General features: G+C 34.3%; 1 long non-coding RNA gene across 1 annotated transcript; it reads right to left on the reverse strand.

Annotated features, from left to right (window-relative positions):
• Positions 1-592: 592 nt before the first annotated feature.
• On the reverse strand, positions 593-19,704 carry LOC108497615. Its single transcript, XR_001874903.1, has 5 exons — positions 19,644-19,704; positions 15,314-15,437; positions 8,912-8,973; positions 3,320-3,380; positions 593-653 (listed from the first exon to the last, which is right to left on the reverse strand). It is a non-coding gene; the product is annotated as an uncharacterized LOC108497615 (long non-coding RNA).
• Positions 19,705-20,721: the final 1,017 nt, after the last annotated feature.

Here is a 20,721-nt window from a genome sequence, read left to right on the forward strand (position 1 = left end):
CTAATGTTACAGACAAATCTGTTTTATATAAGAAATCAAAGAACAAAAATCTAAGAAAAAACTGCTGAAATACTAACTTCTAAAATTGGACTTTGTAAGAACTAGCAGTTCTGCAAATAATTTTAAATTTAAATAATTAAGGTAAGATTTTATTTAGAAAAAATATATTAATGAAGTATTTTTTCTTGAAAGTTTCTGTTGCAGTGATATATGTCAACAGATATAAGTGAGAATATCTTCTTTTCTTATAAAAGTCTTTATGCTAACTACACTTACTTTATTTACAATTATGGAGGTAAAATGAGAATCACATCTACTTTCTCAGTAGATAATTACTTTTATTTCCTAGTTTCATTCTAAGGAGCAGGGATTTTTACATTCAGAAGCTTTGTGTCATGATTTTAGCAATTTGACACCAACTATGTTAAAGAAAGTAATTTTATACACACTCGAAATTTTACATTACTATGGACAGAAATAAAGGCAATGTCTGCATTTTTCTATACTAAATAAAACCAAATGAATGTTATTAGTAAAAATAACTTCATATAAAAATGAGACTTTAAAAAATGAAGTTACAAGATAATATTTTCTCTTAATTACACCCAATCTTGATTTAGCAGGTATAAAAGCATGTTTGGATCATCCAGCAACTGAAAAAAAATTGAAGACACGGGTATAAGATATGTATATTAAATAATTGCATTGAGTAAAATTTTTAAGGGTTGAAAACTATATATATTGTAACTATACATATAGACTTTTTTTCTTACTGTTAAAAAAATCCCTGGCAACTTACAAACTATGTTGAATTATAAGTGAAATAATTGTGTCTACAGAAAAAACAACAACCCTGCTAATAGATTTTAATTACTTAGTGGAGCATTGCAAAATACACAGAGTTTGAAGACTTTTTGCTATGTCTCATCTTAAGGACCCTTGTATGATTTATTTTGACTCAGAGAAAAACAAACCAAACCAAAAAAAGAAACAACCCACATCAGATTTTTTTTTTTAATAAAGACATATTTTCATGCCCTACTTTTTATCTTCTTACACAAAAATTTGGAAATTCCGTGTGGAATCAAAATTCAGAAAGGAAATAAAAAACACCTTGGTTTTCTTGATTTGTCCTGACTTATTTTTCAAAGCTTTGTTATTCAAAACGTCTCTAGGTACCCAGATTAATCCTGAATTTTTGTCTTGCATTCACTTTTTAAAGGCAGAATAGTCATCACTGGAATCTTGGAGAAACAAGGCAACCCTGCCAAAATTTGATGTTTGACTCAACATTTTAAGAGTACAACAAAAAATTGTGCTGTTTGTAAAACCATTAATATCCTGTTTTCTGCTACAGGAATCATGACAGGTTGTCACAGAGAGAAGAACAGAATTCATTCATTGAATGAATGAGATCAGTTCCATGCAATTTCTTGTTATGCCCCTCTCTTGAACAGAGAATAGATGGGATGTTGGAGAAGTAAGTGAAAATATGGATACAGTCCCTTAGCTCTGCATACAGCAGGATTTCGAAAGGAGATGTGTTTGAAAGAGGCTCGAGGTAGTCAAGGAGAAATATAGGAGAGAGAAATAACTAAGTCTGTCATGGAAAAATGAAATCCAGTCAGGATTGAGAAGACAAGTAGACTGGGATGGGAACTTCAAATAAGGAAAAAATGCAACCTTAATACTGTCTCATTCTGATATGGTATTAATTATTTTTTTCTACCTTACCCCCTCCTCATTCAGGCCAAAGGACAGTGACTGAGGATACTGCAGCTATTCAATGATTTGTTTTATCCTCCCTGTTCAGTGTGTGTCCCTTTGTGTTATTTACTGCATTCTATTGAAACCCCTCTCTGTATACGGAATTATTAATTTCCTCATAGACTCATTCCAACCTTCACTTCAGCTGATTCAGCCCTTAGCTATATTCAGTCCCTGCCCATTAACTAAAATGTACCTACTGATTTACTCTTTTCCCAGCTCTCCCCCTCAAATCATTCTTCCAGCCCCACTAAATTGTTCACAGAGACTGGAGCTGCTGACTCCCAGAGCTGTAAAGGAGTGAGCCTTTTTATTTTATTAATGTTCAATAATGGGTTTATTAATGCTCAGTAGGTATTTCATTTCATTGGTTTATGTTTCCTCCTAAGAACACACACTCTGTCCTCCTGAGCTGTTTTGTGTTTTGTGTTGGCTGGCTAGCAGAGAAGTTCATTTGTCCTGTGCCATTACTGCCATCTGCCTTGTCAGGCCTTTCTTGAAAATGAAACTGTGTCTGAACAACTTTGCCCTTGGTTAAATAAATAAGCTATAAATGTACCTGGAACATCATTATCTGAGTATGAGTCTGAAGGTCTTAGGATTTATTAGGGTGTTGCAGCCATTACCATTGAAACTTGGCTTTATTGTATTCACCTTGCTGCGTAACAGCATCTGTACAGCACTTGTGATGCTACTGGGAAAAGGCTCTACAACTGCAACTCTGTTCTAAGAAAATTCTTACTCTTCCACATAAACACCCCCTTAGTCTTCCTTGCTTTTTTAATCTCCGTCCTTGGATTCTTTGTTTTGCCTGTTTGAACTCCTTCCAGCTCACTGACTTCTAAGCAGAAAGCACTGAAAGATACCAAATGTGGTGTGTGCAAGTGACAACACAGATGGTGTTTCTGAAAAGAGAAATTAGGGATGGAAAACTGTAACAACCATCTAGTACCAGAATTACTTATGAAAAGAGGAAACACATTCTCAACTAATTATGATAGTTTGTTTCAAGTCAGTTAATCTTTAAAATTATTAATATTTTATCTGTATTGTCAAGTTTAATTGTAGGACTCAAAGACCTCAAGAAGGAACAACAAATACTAATAATTATAGTAATTCATTTCCATGCACCATATGCTGACCTAATACTGTACAACACAGATACAGTGAGATTCCTTGCCTTGACAGCAACACATTTCTAATTCTGTGCCTGAACTATTTTATTCACAATCTAGTCTCTACTTAACAACAAAAATAATTGACAAAGAATACTCTTTGAGCAAAATGAAGGTGGCATTATACATCCTTTGGGAATCATGTGTCTAGGTAAATACCAAACTCTGAAAACTAGGGAGACCAGCGTTCATGCATAGTAACTCAAGCTCACTTGTTGTCTTTGAGTAAAGTCACAATACATATATAATACTCATAGTCATTCAGCTCTTGCAAATGGTATCAACACTAGGGGTTTAAGTCACATTTATTCTTTAAGAGTCCTTACACCTTCATTTTGCTAGGTAGATGTTGTGTTGAGGTAAGCAACATTTTATACCAAGCAGGAGGAGCAGACTTCTGGCATGGATTTAAACACTGAATCCCACACCACACAAAACCTAAAACAAAGAAGAAAAAACTCTAACAAAAAAAAAGGAACAAGAAAGCCAAACCAAACCAAAAAAGACCCAAACAAAACCAACCAAACAACAATACCAAAACACTAACCACGAGTAAATTGTTAATATTTTTAACGAATGTTATGATTTACTTAAGTTTCTTTGGGGATTTTTTGGATCAATTCCATGAAACAGATTTTAACCATTGTCAGAAGCTCTTGATAATACTCAGAATGCATTAACAGAAATTTTATACACCTGTGTAATCAAGAAGAATAAAAAACAAGAAAACATAAACACAGTCAGTGGAATAGGACCTTAGATCATTCATAGAAAACTTCCTTTTATATGGTTTGAAAATACTGTATCCATATGTGGATATGACTCAGTTGCGAATCATAAGCTTTCTTGAATGACAGAAAGCATCATACAGCTGTGCTAAATACATCTCTAGATGTTTAAATCTTTTCAGTTTTAAACACTTAAGCAAATCTCTTTTAAATAGAATCGTATACTGAAAAGGGTGTCTGTTAGACATTTTTCTCTCAGTATTCCTGCTTATCTAATTTAATAAAATTGTGTAACCTGTTCAAGCCATTTTTTTCTCCTTTATTATTTTTCAGAATCAAATATTCTTTGCCTTTCCTTTTCCACAGACATTTGTATTTCTGAATATACAATTAACATTATGGCCATCTTTTCTTCTTTACCTCATCTTCCATTTGCCTTTTAGAATTTTCTTCTGAGTCAGAGGTAGGTGTGTTTTATAATAGGCTGCTGCTGTCTTTACCACTTGTTTGCTCCAATATAATTTTTGTCAAACTGAAAACATGTTATATTCTTTACAACCTTAAGATATTACTGTATTTTACATCTTTTTCCATTTCAATTTTTTTTTTATCATTACTGAATGCTTTGTCATACTGTCCGTATTGAGTTTCTTTTGGTCAATGATACTCTCTTTCTTCCCAGAAGAAAATTCTATACTTTATGCTTTAATCAAATTACTCTGTTCAAAGTAATTTTTTGTTTAGTGATTACTTTCTAATTTCAAGTACCTCATCCTTTCTTTTCCTGGCTAGCTGCCTTCAATCTTGTTAAACATACTCTGTTTGAAATAATAGCCCTTTCTGGTTTCCATTACTGTGCTCCGTTTCTTCCACTGTCTAACTGTTCTTTAAACTTGTTCTTTGGCAGATATTTTTCTTTCTCTCCATCAATTAAAGAATTATCTCTCTCTTATCCCATGAAAGTGTCTTTCACATTAATGCATGTATTTATGCTTCAAGAGAAATTTAGCATTGTTTAAACAGAGATCATAATCTCTGTCTCTCTCTACTTCTACCAGTTTAATGTTTTATGCAGTTCTGCTGATGTACTCTCATCTGATGCTCAGGTTGTTGACAGTGATTGTAAACAGAATCAGGTCCAATATTAATGCCTAAAGGATATCCTCATTTCAGATACTAAAATGAGACTGATCCCTTTCCCTATTTTCTCCTTGTTTCCGCTCTTGGAGATGAGTGTGACATTTTCATTTTTGAAGACATCAGGATACTTTTATCTTTCTAAGACAACAAAGAGTAGTTTTGTAATGATGTCAGCAAAGTCCTTCAGAACTCATGGTTTCATCCCATCTGACGCATGTCAGGGCAAAATGTGCCATTTAGATGTCCAATTAATTTGAAATTCCAACATTTATATTTGTGTTGCTTTATTGCAAGCTATTTGTATTAAACACACAGTACTTTATCATATTTTTTCTTTCATTTTCTTCCCTTTTTTCCCCTTTTTCCCCCTTTTTTAAATTATCTGGCAGTTTTTATTTATTTATGATTGACAATTAAAAGATAACTGAGCAATTAAATCTTTTTTTCTGCTACTGTTACACTTGACTTCTAAACAAGAACATGTTTTATGTTCTAGGTCAAACAATATAACTTATAAGAAAAAGCATGTGATTTTCACATAGCTGACCCTACTGTTTTTCTGTATTCCATGTTTTGCTTTTCTACTGTGCTGTTATTACCGTGATTACTTGTTATAACACTTTTTTATATTAATCTTGTTACTATTTGTGGTGAAAACCAAAAATATATGAGTTGTCAGTAGCTTGCATTCTCGGTAGTAATTTAGGCTTGAGTTCTATCTGTTCACACACATGTGGATTTGGCATTGATTATTGTACTAAACTTTTTATAACAGAATATTTTAAAAAATTAGATTATAGTATTTTCCTTATGTAAGTAGGTCAAATAATATATAAGAATAGGAATATGTCTTACTGAATCCTGAAAATATCATGAAATAATAAAACAAAAATGCCAAATTAAATAAACAAACAAAAACCAAACAAAAAACCCAAAACAAAACAAAAAAAAAGGCAAAAAACCCCCCCAAAACAAAAACAAAGAAGAAAACTTCTTAACTTGGTAGTAATGGAAAAAGTAGTTCACCAACCTCCAATAACCCGTCATTTTAAAATGCTTATTATGAAGTCCTGTCCCTACTAAAAAGTCAAAATCTCTGTGCCAGGAATGGAGTTGCAAAACTGTAGAAGGTCAAAGGGCATTAGAACTTGACTCACACTATAACCATACATATTTCAAGGATCTTTGTTCTCTCTGAGACTGTTTGGTATTTCAGCACATAGGAAAAAAAGTAATTTGCCTTTTAAAAATGTGCTGTTACCTATGCTTAAAGACAAGCACAGAAAAAAATTATAGATGCACCCTGCTGAACCCTCGCTGAAGTACCAAAACTGCGAGCATGGCCACTTCAGATTTTTTCTATAATCAGTGGAAACCTAAAAAGGACAATTTAGTGAGCTGAAACATCCTCTGGACTGTTTATCTATCTTCATTTTTTGTAAATGACATGGAGAACATCTGGCCTCCCATTAAATGCATTCAATTTGAAAAATTAAGAAACTTTAGATGTCAAAACTGTTACTGAGGAATCTAAATGTCATCATAATGGTTAAATATTTTAACCTATCTTTTTTGCAGACCCACTTTCCTATAAAAATATAGGAAATATTTCTCAACTCTGTTTAGTTGATTAACACTACAGCAAACTACATTTTGTGGTATTGGATCAATTCCATGTTTTCATTGCCACTTTATTTTACATCTTTATACATTTTATAATTAAAACATTTTTATTGAATCTGCTCTTTTAGTTCATAAGTATGTTAACTAGTGAATAACTCTCTAGTATAGAAACTCCTTGAACACATTCTGTTGACATGCACACAGAATTTATCATGCAGATGTTTGTATTAAACAACTAAGCAAATAAAGAAATGCCCCAGAGTCTCTTATCGTAACACTGAACTGTCATACCTCATTTATTGTTATATAATTGCAAAGATTGTTTATCCATTCTTGCTCTATTTATCTAACACTACCTTCTGTAATGTTCAAGGTCACAGTGGCAGAAGAACTAGATTTCTAGAATACTTCTAGTTAATTGGACAAAAATATCTTACTGCGATAAAAACTTTTGAAAGCAAAAGTAATGTTCCCTTGAAATGGGGAAGTTACATTGTAAGTAGAGGTTTAGTATATGTATATTATCACTAATGGGATGACTTTTATCTTATATGAAGTGAAGACATGGTTTTTGGCAAAAATTAACTTTTATTTAGCATCAATCCTGTTATTACCTCAGGAGGGGTTATTTTTTTAGGTTTTTTTCTTCTTGTTTTAATGTTATCAATGTCATATATATTAATTTTTAATCTTCACATATAAACATTACAAAGGTATGTGAAATGTCTGCACTTATTTTCATTTGCTTTGTGACTACTTGTACAAGAAAAATAGTTTCATTTAACTTACAAATTTTTCAGAACTGAATGTGAGCAGTGATTCTGATACAGAATAGGTTTAAGTTCTTAGTATAAAAAGGAGCAAGACTAAAGGTCCATCTAGCCTATTATTTTGCTTTTTGACATGGCAGCCAAAACCAAGTATCTAAGTAACATAAGGAGAAGAGGGCAAGGATATATGACACTTTCATATATGTATGTTAGACTCCATCCATTTCCAGATGGCGTTTTCGTGTAACTATCAATAAGCCCAACATGTTGCTACTGTGTAGTAACTTAAAGTTAATATTTTTTAAACAAATATGAAGGTTAAATATGAAATTGGGAATCCCTCTTCCCACGTGTTTCATTTTACATTACATGTTGAAATAATTTCACTTGCCATGAAATCTAAAATAACCTTGCCAGCAAATGCAGCCTTAGCATTAGCAGTGCATGTATCTTCATTCTGCTCTTGAATCATATTTCAAAGAAGGAGTATCAAGTGGTATAAAGTACTATGCCTATTTATTTGTTGACATCTCTGCCTGTAAAAATATTGCATGTCACAAGAATGAACATTAGATTTAATCATGCTTTTTTTTGGTTTTGTTTTCATATGGACTTCTGTATAGCAAGCACAGTGAGCACAGAATTGAGACAGACTTGGGTTTTTTAAATAAAATATTAGGCAACATGGTCCTGACACCATGGTTTCCAGGGCACTAACACACTGAGCATGTTTTATGTCCACTGTGATGAAATATGAAAAATAAAGGTATTAGGAACAAAGAAGCTGTCCTTTTAAATAGGATTAACCATGGAAACTCATCTTTCTCTCAATTCCAACACAACGAAACTGAAGCAGACAAAATGAAAACACAGTATTGGCAATGTAAAGTGTATTCCAACGTTTTCTACAGATCACAAAAATAACTTGAATTAAGATATTTGGTACTCTAGACCTCTTGCCTTTTATTATTTGTCTTTCTTGGGTTTATGTTTCATTTGGTTTTGGTGGGTTTTTTTCCTTTTTATTTTAATATTTGTATTGCAAGGCCTTCAGGAGAGGTCAGTCCCTCAGCAGGTAGTTCCTTTATTCTGATGTTAGCCATCTAAAGGTTAGCTGTCTAGTGGGGTGTTCAACTCTAATGAAGAATGAAAGGGAGAGAGGGAGAGAGATGCCTCTACTGAATAGAGTTAAATCTAGGTGACTAAACTTTAAATGGCTGAAATTAGATCTGGTGAATTCCATCCTGAAGAGTTTAATGTCGTGCCTGACACATTTTAATATTTATAGATGACTCAAATGTCCTGAGATAGAGTTAATAAGAATGGAATAGTAAAATCTGGGCTGCTTATGACAAGAACCATAGGATTCTAATGCTCTTTGTCTATGCTTGATTTTGCATTTTGATAGCAGACACAAGTTTGTCCATAATCCCTTGTTGATAAACTGTTTAGTACTTCTTGATATGTCCTCATTTGTATAAGAACAGAGAATCAGGCAACGAAAGATCCCATTATACACTTCATTAGACTAGTTCCTATTATTATGGCTTCATTCCAGTTTGGGGGGATAGGTTTTGTCTACCTATATTTCCTGGGGTTTCAATTGGATGTGCTATATTTCCAGACTTTCTGCCTCAATTTCTTGTGTGTGTTCTTCAGTCCTTGCTGCATTTCAGTGGTAGGTGAAGTGAACGTTAACAACACTTACCACTCTCACAGGCTGAATGAACAAGTCCTGTACAACACCCGGAGTTCCAGTGATGAGAGAGCCTACAAAAGTGAAGAGAAGAAAGATATCATTAACTCATCCTTAATCTTTGTCGGTGTTCACTTAGTCAAAGTATGTGGTGTTTTCTTTGTAGTGAAGCACTATGACATATTGTAAAGGATCAATAAAGTAAGCAAGTAAAAAAAAAATTATATAAAGACAATTTAAACAACTTTGGATGCAATATACAAGAAATACAACACTGTGGAGTTCTTTAAAAGATCATGAAATAAACCATGACTGCCAGTGGGGTCTATAATGGCTGCATCCAACTTACTCCAAATTTTGGGGAACCGATGACAGCATGGTGGCCAAGGGCTGTTTGGAAACAGTGACCCAGACCTCTTGATGGTATGCAAATCTGACTATAAGTCATTCATTACTCTATAAATAGTGGACAGCTGAGGGCCTGTTGAGCTGTCCTGCACAGCTGTGAGCTGCATACCAGGATCTCCTCTTGAGTAGGGGTGCCCCTCAAGGTTACTCCTCTAGGTTGAGGGATTCCTTGTCACAACAGATCCCCACTAAGTGATTAACTTAGTGATAAACTTTGAAATCTTAGTTAAGTTATATACAGAATTGATTGTGCACATATAATCTTTGGCACCATGACCACTTCTCTGAGAAGCCTGTTCCAGTGCTTGACCACCCTCTGAGGGAAAAACCTTCTTCTAATATCCAACCTAAACTTCCCCTGACACAACTTCAGGCCATTCCCCCATGTCCTGTCTGTGGTCACCATAGAGAAGAGATCAGTGCCTGCACCTCCCCTTCCCCTCCTAAGGAAGTTGTAGACTACAATGGATTTCCCCTCAGTCTCCTCCAGGCTGAACAAACCAAAAGACCTCAGCTGTTCCTCAAGGCCCTTCACCATCTTGTTGCCCTCCTTTGGACTTGAATAATGGTAGAATCTAAGGCCAGAGGGACTATTAAATGGTTTAGTCTGATCATGAGATCATGCATTTCACCCAGGGTCACAGATTAACAACAATATTTGTTTAGGTTCTAAATTTCTAACTTGTGTGACAGTAAATCACAGGAGCCATAGGCTCTATTTACTTCTAAAGGGTGAATGATTTGTTACTTTGGACTGCTGTAATAAATACCATTAAATTTCTGTTGGAATATTAGCATGAGAACACTAGTACATGCACACTGGTGCACCTTTGCCCTCTACTTGGATGCTAAGCGTTACCTAAACTGAAGAAAATGTTCTACGGTATTCTGCAATCTTTTATTTCCCTTTTAAAACCTCAGTGCCTTTCCTGTGCCAGTAGTTAAAGATTCAAGATTTCTGTAGCCTGAACCCTGTACACCATATCCAAGCTGCCAGATACAGAAAAGCTTCTGAGCTCATACTGTCCTCTCCGGCCATGTCCTGATCCCACATTCTCAAGCAGATGCACATTAGTGCTTTCATCAGCAATTTTCTTTCCCTCTGGTATCCCACAGTTATATCTCTTTCTGATTTGTCAGGAATCACAGAATAGGAAATTGGAGAAACAGCCACTCTCTCACTGCAAAAATTAGGAAAAAATAGTTTCTTTTTTTTGTATGTGTGTGTATGTGTGACATTTCTAGTGCCATAGGGAGTTACATTATCTGAAAAGATACTGAATCCTCTGAAACTGTTCTGAGAACACTGACATTGGCTACAAAGACTTAGTTAAAAAGAAAAATAAATCCCAGTAGTACAAGAATGACATTTAGCTTAATTTACTTTAATACCCTCATTCAAAGAAAAATAACAAAAAATATGAAACTGAATAATCTTATAACTACATCCTGTAAAGTATTTTGTCTGCATAAATTACTTTCGAAATCTGTGTTTCAAATGAGATGCTAACCACATTGTGTCTATGAGTGTTCCTGAACCATTCTATCAAAAGAACTTATTTCGTATAGAGGTGATGTTATAGGGTTTACAGCACAGGACTCGGTGATTTTCTCAAGATTCTCTCTCTACTAAATGCACTATAGGCGATGCTTACAACTTTAATCTCTCAGAGTAAACCTTACAGTCAGCCACACATGGTAAATTTCTCTATGTGAGTCTTATCCTCTGAGCCCAAAATCTTCAAGATAGAGCATGACCTACAGTAGAGTGTTGCCTGCCTTAGCTTCGTCCTTTTGTCCAGGTACAGATGAATGAGATATTATTAAAATAGGTAATTTTAAGGTGGAAAATCTTCTGTGAATGAGCTATGAGGGAACCCAGGTGACTGCATCACAAAGTTCTAAAGTTATATGAAATAAATCTCACACAGGCTATCCATGAACTGCAATCAACTGGTTTAGATCCTTTTTGCAGCTCCCTTCACAGACACTAAGTTAACCAAAAAAATCCTGTCCCAGAATGCTGGCATGATGAGATATAATTTAAAATTACTTGTAAAAAGTGAAGACAATTGATATCGTGCTTTTACAAGTGCTGCCAAGCTTCTTTTAGATTTTTTTAAGTAGCTTGAGAAGATATCAAAACAGATCATTAGTATACATAGCCCAGTGCCTCAATTTCCCCTACATCACTGTACATATGCAAAGATGAGAGGAATTCAAGAATTACTCCACTTTTCTTCTCTCATTTATCTATGGCTTCATTTCTGAATTTTAAAACCTCTTCATTATTGCTTTTCTCTCTTTCTTCTTCACCTGGCTCTTTAGTTGTACAGGTCCTTAAAGGATGATAGCTGGATTCCTACTTCATCTCTCTCACTTATACTTCCTTTATCTACCCAGTGCAAGAACACTCTGACACAAGATGAATAACTATCTCTATTAATTTCCAGTATATTAATCCTAAATGTAAATTAAACATACTGTCATGCAAAGTGCCTTAAGAAGTATTACTCCTCTCATAATTTTACAGTTATGAGTATGGGAGAACCTGGCGGAAACTTAGACTCTAACTGGCTAGATACTGACTTTCCTGAGCAAACAAAGAAGTCTCTTTTATAGACTCTCTCTGTTGAAACTTCGTCAACATTTGTTTTCTTCTTTTTCTGGGAATATTTTATTCTTTGAAATCACAGTCCTACCTGCCTTTTTTCCAAAGTGATATTGAGGTAAAATGTCTTCTTTTAGAGTGCAGCTAATATTTTAAATTTCTGATAGTAGTTATCAAATAACACCATAATACATATGAATACTAATAGGGTCTTTTGATTTTTGTACCATAAGTAACATGGAGAAACATACACATATTTTTAAGAACACAGACATTTCACACACATACCCTGCAAACCAAACAACTAAAATATACAGATTGCATATGTTTACTTTCTGAAAATTATTTGAATGGGCACCTCTCATTTCTTCCGTGCAGATTCCTGAAAAAAACCCTAAACAGTGAAAGCGTAAGGTACCGACATCAAATCTCCCTCTTTTGTTTCGTCACGGTCTCTGTCATTTGTGGATTATACCAGAAACTAGGCCAACAAAAAAATTACATCACATCTTCTTTTACTGTCTTTAGATTCTTTTCGAGTTCTCTCATGAACAATTTTAGAAAATATGTTTCAGGCTTTCCCATGTGATTGCATGGCTCCTGTGTTGGTCATTTTTTGTTGTTTTTCTTTCTGGTTGATCATAGTAAGGAAAATATCAGGAACTACTTTTTAGTGAAGAAGAGACTAGAGACATAAAAATTTTATTAATAAGAAGGATTGTATGTCATTAGTCTCTTCATCAGAAGTTCCTGGTATTTTCCTTATCATGTGTTTCTGCAAGACTTAAAAGTACCATCAGCTCTGGAAAATGCTTTGTATTACCGTTTTTCTCAGCTCATATAAAAACAATATAGTGCTGAGTCTGTGGATATGCTGAACCTCAGATTTCGTTACAGTACCGTCTAGAAATATTTTCTAAGACAAATATGGATAATATACAATTAACTTCATACTCTTTAATACATCTTAAATATTTTTTCTGTGAAGAGATAGTTCAAATTTGATCTAGCACAGAATTTGTTCTTCAAAAATGAGCAAATTTTTTGGTTACAGAATCACAAAATGAAATAACAAAAAATGAATAAAATGAACACATGAACAAAAATTGTATAACAAAAGTAATGATTAGTAAAGGTAATGATTAGTAAAGGTAATGATTAAAAAGGTAATGATAATACTGCTAGGAGAAAAATAGATTGGAGTTTTTAATGAATTGTAGGAATAGGTTCTTTCATGATAAGAAAAATTCACATAAGAATAGACTGTGCAATTTCAGATAACAAGAATGCTTCTTATATTAAAAAGAAGATTCATTTGGGGATTTATTTAAAATAAATAAGATCGATAAGCAACTACCAAATGGTCTAATTTTAAAAATTACATAAGGAATTGTTTCCAAAAGGTCAGCCAAGAGAAGTTGCCATTTTATCATACTCAAGTGGTATGCCTTCCTGCTTTGAAATCAGACAAAAAATCAAGTACTTTAGATGGAAACAAAATTTTGTTCTCATTTTGACTATATTAAAACACAGAACAATAATTACTTTCACTGTCTGTTTAATTTTGTTCATTTTCTCAGGTAACCCTGTATGAATAAAATTTCACAGTGAACATACGAGTTTCTTCTTTTTTCAATACAATGAAGCATATTTCAGGAATACATTAGAGAAGGACCCAAGTGTTTAAGAATAATTTGAAAGTTGATAACTGGGGATAAACTGATTTGAAATCTATTGAAATTATTTGCTTTCTACTTCTGTCTGCTCTAACATATTTGATATAGGCAGTTAGTATCTGTTTCTATTGCCCTCATTATCTGAACCTGGTCAGAGTCTAATGAGTACGTTGCTAAGGCAATAAACAGGAAAATAAGTTAAATGTCCTGCCAGTCAAAAAAATGAATACTGTAAAGATCAATGTAGAGGTACACGGTTATAATTCATAGAACATATGAGGCAATAAAATTATTGTAAATGAGTTGTGAGACAACTATTATAGCTGTGAGAAAGCAGCACATTGTAGTTCTGCATGACTGCAATGAGAATGAGAAATAATATTAAGTTTAAACAACTCTGGATCCATGTAGATCCAGATTTGTAATGCAAATCTGTTCATTCAGACAAAGGTAATACAGGACATCGTATCTTTTGTTCAGAGGAAGAAGAATGCCCCACTAGCATTTTAGACTTTCAGTCTCACTGGAGTTGGTATAGTCTGTTGAATCTAACTGAATAAATTCTCTATGCAGTCAATGAACAGGCAGGGGTGAATAAATCAATCCACATAATTTTGATGCTTTGCCTTTCCACTTAATGTATCTTTTCTTTCAAGGCCTTCAAAGGATGCTGTTTGTATTTGTTTTCTACTTTTTCCTCTTAGAGTACAAAGGATCACAGGAAATCACAGAATTATAGAGTTGTAGAATGACTTCGGTTAGATGGGACCTTAAAGATCAGTTGATTCCAACCCCTCTGCCATGGGCAGGGATACTACCCACTAGATCACGTCGCTCAGGATCCCATCCAACCTGGCCTTAAACACTTCCAGAAATCCACTTCTCTGGGCAATCTGTTCAGTGCCACACTACCCGCTGAGTGAAGAATTTCTTCCTAACATCTAATGTAAATCTTCACTCTTAGTTTAAAATCATTCCCTCTTGTCTTATCAGTATCTGCCTGTGTAAAAAGTTGTTCTCCCTCTTTTTTTTTCTCCCTTTTTTTTACTCTCTAGGTACTGGAAGGCTGCTATAAGATCAATCCCAACTCTCTTATATGTAAACATCCACTTAGGATCTTGGTCCTTCTAGGAGACGGGCACAGACTGGAGAAGTATGACTGTTTTTACAAAATACTTGTAGAGTGAAAGCATCCACTCATGGAATAAGAATCTACCTTCTAATGTATGAGGTTGAGAAAGACACAGTTTAGCTTTCCTATCCTACAGGTATCTTCTCCATTAGATCATGAATATCATAAGTAAAGATATTTCCAGTGCGCCCTGGGATGATAGAATTAGAGGTAGTTGGGAACAGAGAAACAAATAAATAACAAATTATGCCAGAGGATTTACCTAGAGGAGAGGAACACTTAAAATTCTAGATCCGTGTCTGCAAATTTATTTTCTTATTTTTCAATTATGATCTTACAAGAAATATACCCGGTTCAAAAGTTGCATGAGTCTGAACTGCTGTATTGAGCAAAATACATCAAGCGTACTTTACGTGAGTGAAAGAAAAATGCTTTATATATATGGAGATGAGAAGATAACATTGGTCAAATATAAAATCTGAATGGTTTTACCAGTTCATTTAAAATTACATTAACACCTGTAGTCCAAATTTTCTGCCTGTTGCATTTATTTCTCATTAATAATACAATTTCAGTTATGCACAAACCTGTTAATATCTGCCCTTTCCTGTGGTGTTATGGTCACTCTTTCAAGTACTCTCAAGCTGAGGTCAAGCTCTGTCTTCCCCAGACGGGTGGTTACACTGAGACATCAGTGCCCTGAGTTTTTTGCTAGAAGAAGGACATTGATGGTGAAAGTTATTGCCCCCTCCATTTTAACTTGTCTTGGAGTTACTTTCCTTGTTTCAAATTGTCTGCTGCTGACATACGTTTCTTGTCGGTCCATAAGTTTAATTGTACAACGATTACTGTTTTTTAAAGCTTTACCACATATGGCATATTTGTAGGGTAAAAGCAATTGCACACAGCTAAGGTATGGCTAAAATCAAGACAGGCATTTGTTACCATCTCATTAGATTACTTTTTGTCTTAAGAATAGACAGTCCAAAAAGGCTTGCTACGTTTTGCAAGTCAGTGTTATTAAACTGATAAAAAGCTTGTGTCTGTGACCAGTAACAACAACACATGACCACAGACCTGCAGAAATCTAAGCAGACTCAACAACAGGTTTCTCTACTGTATTTAAACAAAATTACCTCTGCAAAGATAACAGAGTCAGAATTTAAAACTTCTATATGGGATTTAAGTGCATGTAGCTTTATTTAATTGACTTTGTACAATGTACGTTTTTTGATGAAACTGTGCAATGACTAGGATGTAAAACTGCACGACCTCACAAGTGTATAAGAGTAATTAGAATAATATGCTTAAAATTTATTAAGTCCCTCTGAATATATCCATAGTACAGAAGAACACCTGCTTCTTGGCTAACACTTCAGATCAAACCTGATCTTTCCAATGAATCTTGATTACTCTCCTTCATTCAAAGGCGTTAGGAAGCTTTATACCCATGTACAGGTTGTGTACTGACTTTTCTATAATGCCTCAGAATATAATGCTGCAGTACTTTTTAGATAGATATTAATTATTTTAATAATGATGAATCATTATTTTAGGAGCCCTTCTTACAATGGTTGTCTTAAATTCACTTGTTGCTGCTGTCTAGTCCTTGAGAGAGTCTGCAGAATTATCTCCCTCTCCCTGGTCCCAGTTACTTTCACAGCTCCTCTGTTTTTTCCTAACAATAATCAGTTGTTCTCCCTAGTCTCTCCATCAGAAATTGTCCTCCAGAGTCATTAAGAGTAACCTTCCCAGTACATGAAAACCACCATTCTCTTTATTTGTGTGAATTGTATTTTCTATCTTAGATATATTAGCATCTTTGAACTTCATCCTGTACGCTGTCACACATGAATGTATGTGTTTATATCAACATTTTCTGTGCATTTTTGATATAGATATCTATAGTTTTGCTGCGTATTGTTTTGACACAGAGCAGACATTGTATCATATTGACTTGCTTTTAAAAATAGCATTTTGACTTGAAAAGCCAAATGAGGATGGATCAGATTTTGAATACATTTTTCTAACTAGTTATGAACAATCCTTGCCCTTAGGGTTATTTATCTTAATCTTCATAGCTGAACCCTTTGCTGGTTTGTGTTGCTGGGGACAAATAATTTCATTCTCTGTTCAGAGTTTTGTCCAGTTAAATCATCATTGCATTGTTCTTCTAGTAAGTTCTCCTTCCCTTTTAATTTTAAGATTGGTCTTGCAAGGCTATATTATTGAGAAGATAATCAAATCCAGTTACCTTAATATTCACCCATGGAGACACTGAAACATAAAGAAAAATCTTTTTGGGTTTTTTTCCAACGAACAAGACAGGCACAGGGTATTGAAAAGGAATGCCACTGACACTCCTAGTGAGACAAAAAATGATCTGTAATGTAGGAAAACAAATAAGCAAGAATTCTTTCTTTCCTACGTTCTTTTTGTTCTTATAATAACCTTGAGATGCCATCAGATCTTCTTTAAATAGCTAGTTTAAAAATAATCATGTATAGTAGTTTGAGTATTTTAAGTAAAAAATTGTCATGGTTATATGCAATCACAGGTTTTGAATGTATCTTGGGTGTACTAAATTACATGATGAGATGATTCCTATTTCTTCAAAGCTAGAGAAAGCTTATCTGGGAAAAGGATATCAAAATACTTTTAGAATGAAAGTAAGAGTAAATTGCTAGTCCTGTAATAAAAATAGCAGCAAACACTGGAAAATATAAGGAGGATATCTGATCTATTATAATAGAGGGAAACAGACAAACAGTGGAAGAATGGGAGTTAGTCTTTCACCTAGGATAATAAACCAGCACCTTATAGATTAAATCAGTGTTATTACTGTTGCTTTATAAGAGGGATTTTTTTTTTTATTGAATCAAACTTTAACTTCTGGTTAAGTCAAAGTTTTATATCCTGGATAAAAAAGGACAATCCTCCCCTCACCCTCAAGCCAAGACTCCCTCCCCAGAAAAACCTTACCTGGAGCAAAAGTTTTACAGATAATATGAATTTTGCACTTCCCATCTGCTTTTGAAAAATAAAATTGTTTCCCTTTTTTTTTTTTTGATGGACTGTATGAGTCCTCCGAGAAAACATTTACTTATAAACTGTTCAAAATAACTCATATTTGTTCATAATTAGATTACATCAAAGTACCAGCCCATCTGTATGAACACTCTAGTATTCAATGATACAGATTTGAAAGACTGCCTGGAAAATATTCTGGTACTGTGCCATGGTCACTGAGTTGTTTCCTTTTCTTTACTTCCAATTCATACTGTAGGATCATAGGTTCCTAGGGTAATTCAGACCGGAATGCAGATCATTTAGGCCAACTTCCTGTTGAAAGCAGGCTCAAGTATGTGGCCATACTAGGCTGATAACTATGTTTTCAAAAAAGGTTTAGAATACATCTGAGGATCGAGGCTACTAAACCTCTTACATGTGCCCAGAAATATGTTCCAAGAGGACTTGTTTGATGATTTTTCCAAGAAGTGAAGTGAAGCTGATTGGTCTGTAGTTCAAAGATTTCTATCAGTCTCCATGATCCATGTTAACTGTTTGCCACAAATTGTGTTAATTGCTTCCTGGACTTTGGAGCGCCCTTTCTGAAAAGCCTTTGTCATTTCTACAATCCTCGCAGTAGAGATCTAAAAATATCTCTAGACTTCAGTGCTTTATTAAGTATTAAAAGTCTAAATCAAAATCCTTTTAAACATAAATAACCTTTTAAAATTATGATTTTCTCTTTTGCTTAAAAGGGAGTAAGGGGAAGCTATGATCAGATTCTATATATCTCACCCAAGTATCTTTAGTGTGGAAAGACTTCTTGCATTTTTGCCTTAGCTAGACTCATCTGACCAGATGTTCCTCTGCTTTAAAGTGATTGTCTACATTAAAAAGAAGTTAGCTTACACCAACTTAGAAGGCAATGAAAAAAGATTAAAAAAAAAAATTGACACTTGACTTATAAAAAGAATAAAATAAAGAGTCCTTGCCCTTAACTTGTATAACAAGCTAATCAATATATATGTATTCAGAAGCCTACACTATAATTTAGAAAGGAATAATATCACTCAGAAACCTTAGAATAGTTGTCTTTTTTCCCCTGAAGTGTTGTATCACATGTTTCAGAGCAAGATTAATGAATAAAAGACAATAATTTAGTGGATGTTAATGTCGGACCATTTCCAGAAAAATCTTTTTGAGCTTAGCTTTGGTTAAGATTTTCCAATGAATCATGAAGGTTAATAGATCTTTCAAATATTTTCTATTGTAAGAAACTCTAACTGAAAACAGGAAAAATGCAAGATAATTATATATTTTTTTTAGAAAGCTGTGGGAAAGAAGGAATTTCAATATGAGTTTACCATCAGTGTAAGACAGTTCTCTCTGTAATGGACATGATGAGATAAATCATCTGGGTTAATAAAAAAATAAAAAAAATCACTCTCATGGGTATATATTATTTGCCTGGTGGAAACAGAAGGGATGGTGGACTGTTACCTAAAAGGTTAAATAAAAATAGAGTCTCAAAAAAATCTAATAAATAGAATATACAGGTATCCTGTACATATTAGTGAATAGTTTCCCCCTACTGATATATAAAATGAAATGTAAATTGTTTATGTCTATTTTTCAAGGTAATGTTCATATCTTTTTTTATTTATTTATGTTTCAAATTATTCCATCTGTTTCAAAAACAGAGATTTTGGGATGTATATAATCCTTGTTCACAGTGACATTAAAATGAGATTACCAACATCTATCAACCAAGTAGTGTGAGCCTGTGAGGCCAGATTAACACTTTTTCCTTTACACAGATAAAGATAAGAACAACATTTTAAACTCTGACCAATTTTTCTTTTCCAGTCATGATTTCAATCAAGGAAGTAAAGGCAATGTGATTATTACCTATCATGGCTCTACTCAGTAAAGAGGGCACACAAACAAAATGGGTTCACTTGCCCAGTTTAAAAAGTTGACAAGATGAGATGTGAGCTCATAGCTTCATAGAATGTCCTCATCAGGAAGAGATCCAGAAGGATCTTCGAGTCCAACTCCTGACTCCACACAGGGCAAAATAGAAGTTAAATCACGTTTCTAAAATGTTTCTTGAACACTGACAGTGTTCGGGCCATGATCAGTTCCCTAGGGAGCTTGTACTGGCACTTGACAGTCCCTTACCTTAGAAGTTTTTTCTAATATCTAATCTGAACTTCCCCTGTCAAAGCTCCAAGTCAATCCTTCATGTCCTATCACTGATCAGCAGAGAGAATAGATCTGCACCTGCCTCTGCTCCCCTTCATGAGGAAATCGCAGGCAGTAGTGGGGTCACTCCCCAGCCCCCTCACCCGCCGCACCAGTCTTCTCTTTTTTAAGCTCAACAAAACTCATATCCTCAGTCGCTCTTCATAATTTATGTCCTCTAGACATTTCACCATCTTTGCTGGAGGTGATAATGATGTAGAGGATAAACTGGTCTGACCTTGGTGACTCCTCTAACATAGATGGATGTCCCTGTTCTTTTAATTCCAGAGTCTCACGCTGGTTGTGTGAGGACACCTGGGAAGACAGGGTAGACAAGGAGGAGGTTCTCTCACTGTCCCAGGTAGACACTTTTTTCCGTTCAACTCTATCCCTCAAGTCGCTATCTTGAATTCATTAAGCGTGAAAATTTTATGTATAACTGTAACTCATTTCTACAGTATATGAATAGACACACTTTTTAGCATGAGTATATATAACATGGTAAAATCATAACAGGTTAATCGTGGGAAAAAGAAAAAAATATTCTGGTGTTAACCATGCTACTGGATCGTTAAAAATAAACTTGTATGATATATAATTATTTTTAATATGTAGTGTAGTCCATGCATATTCTTTGATTACTCATAAGCTCAGAGAATTCAAAGACACTTTTTTTTCTCCAAACTTATAAAGAAATATTGTTCTTGGTGTCCTATAGATTCAGAAGTTTATCTCCCTTTAG

This window comes from Lepidothrix coronata, unplaced genomic scaffold (assembly GCF_001604755.1).
Source record: "Lepidothrix coronata isolate B3197 unplaced genomic scaffold, Lepidothrix_coronata-1.0 Scaffold50, whole genome shotgun sequence".
NCBI lineage: Eukaryota > Metazoa > Chordata > Aves > Passeriformes > Pipridae > Lepidothrix > Lepidothrix coronata.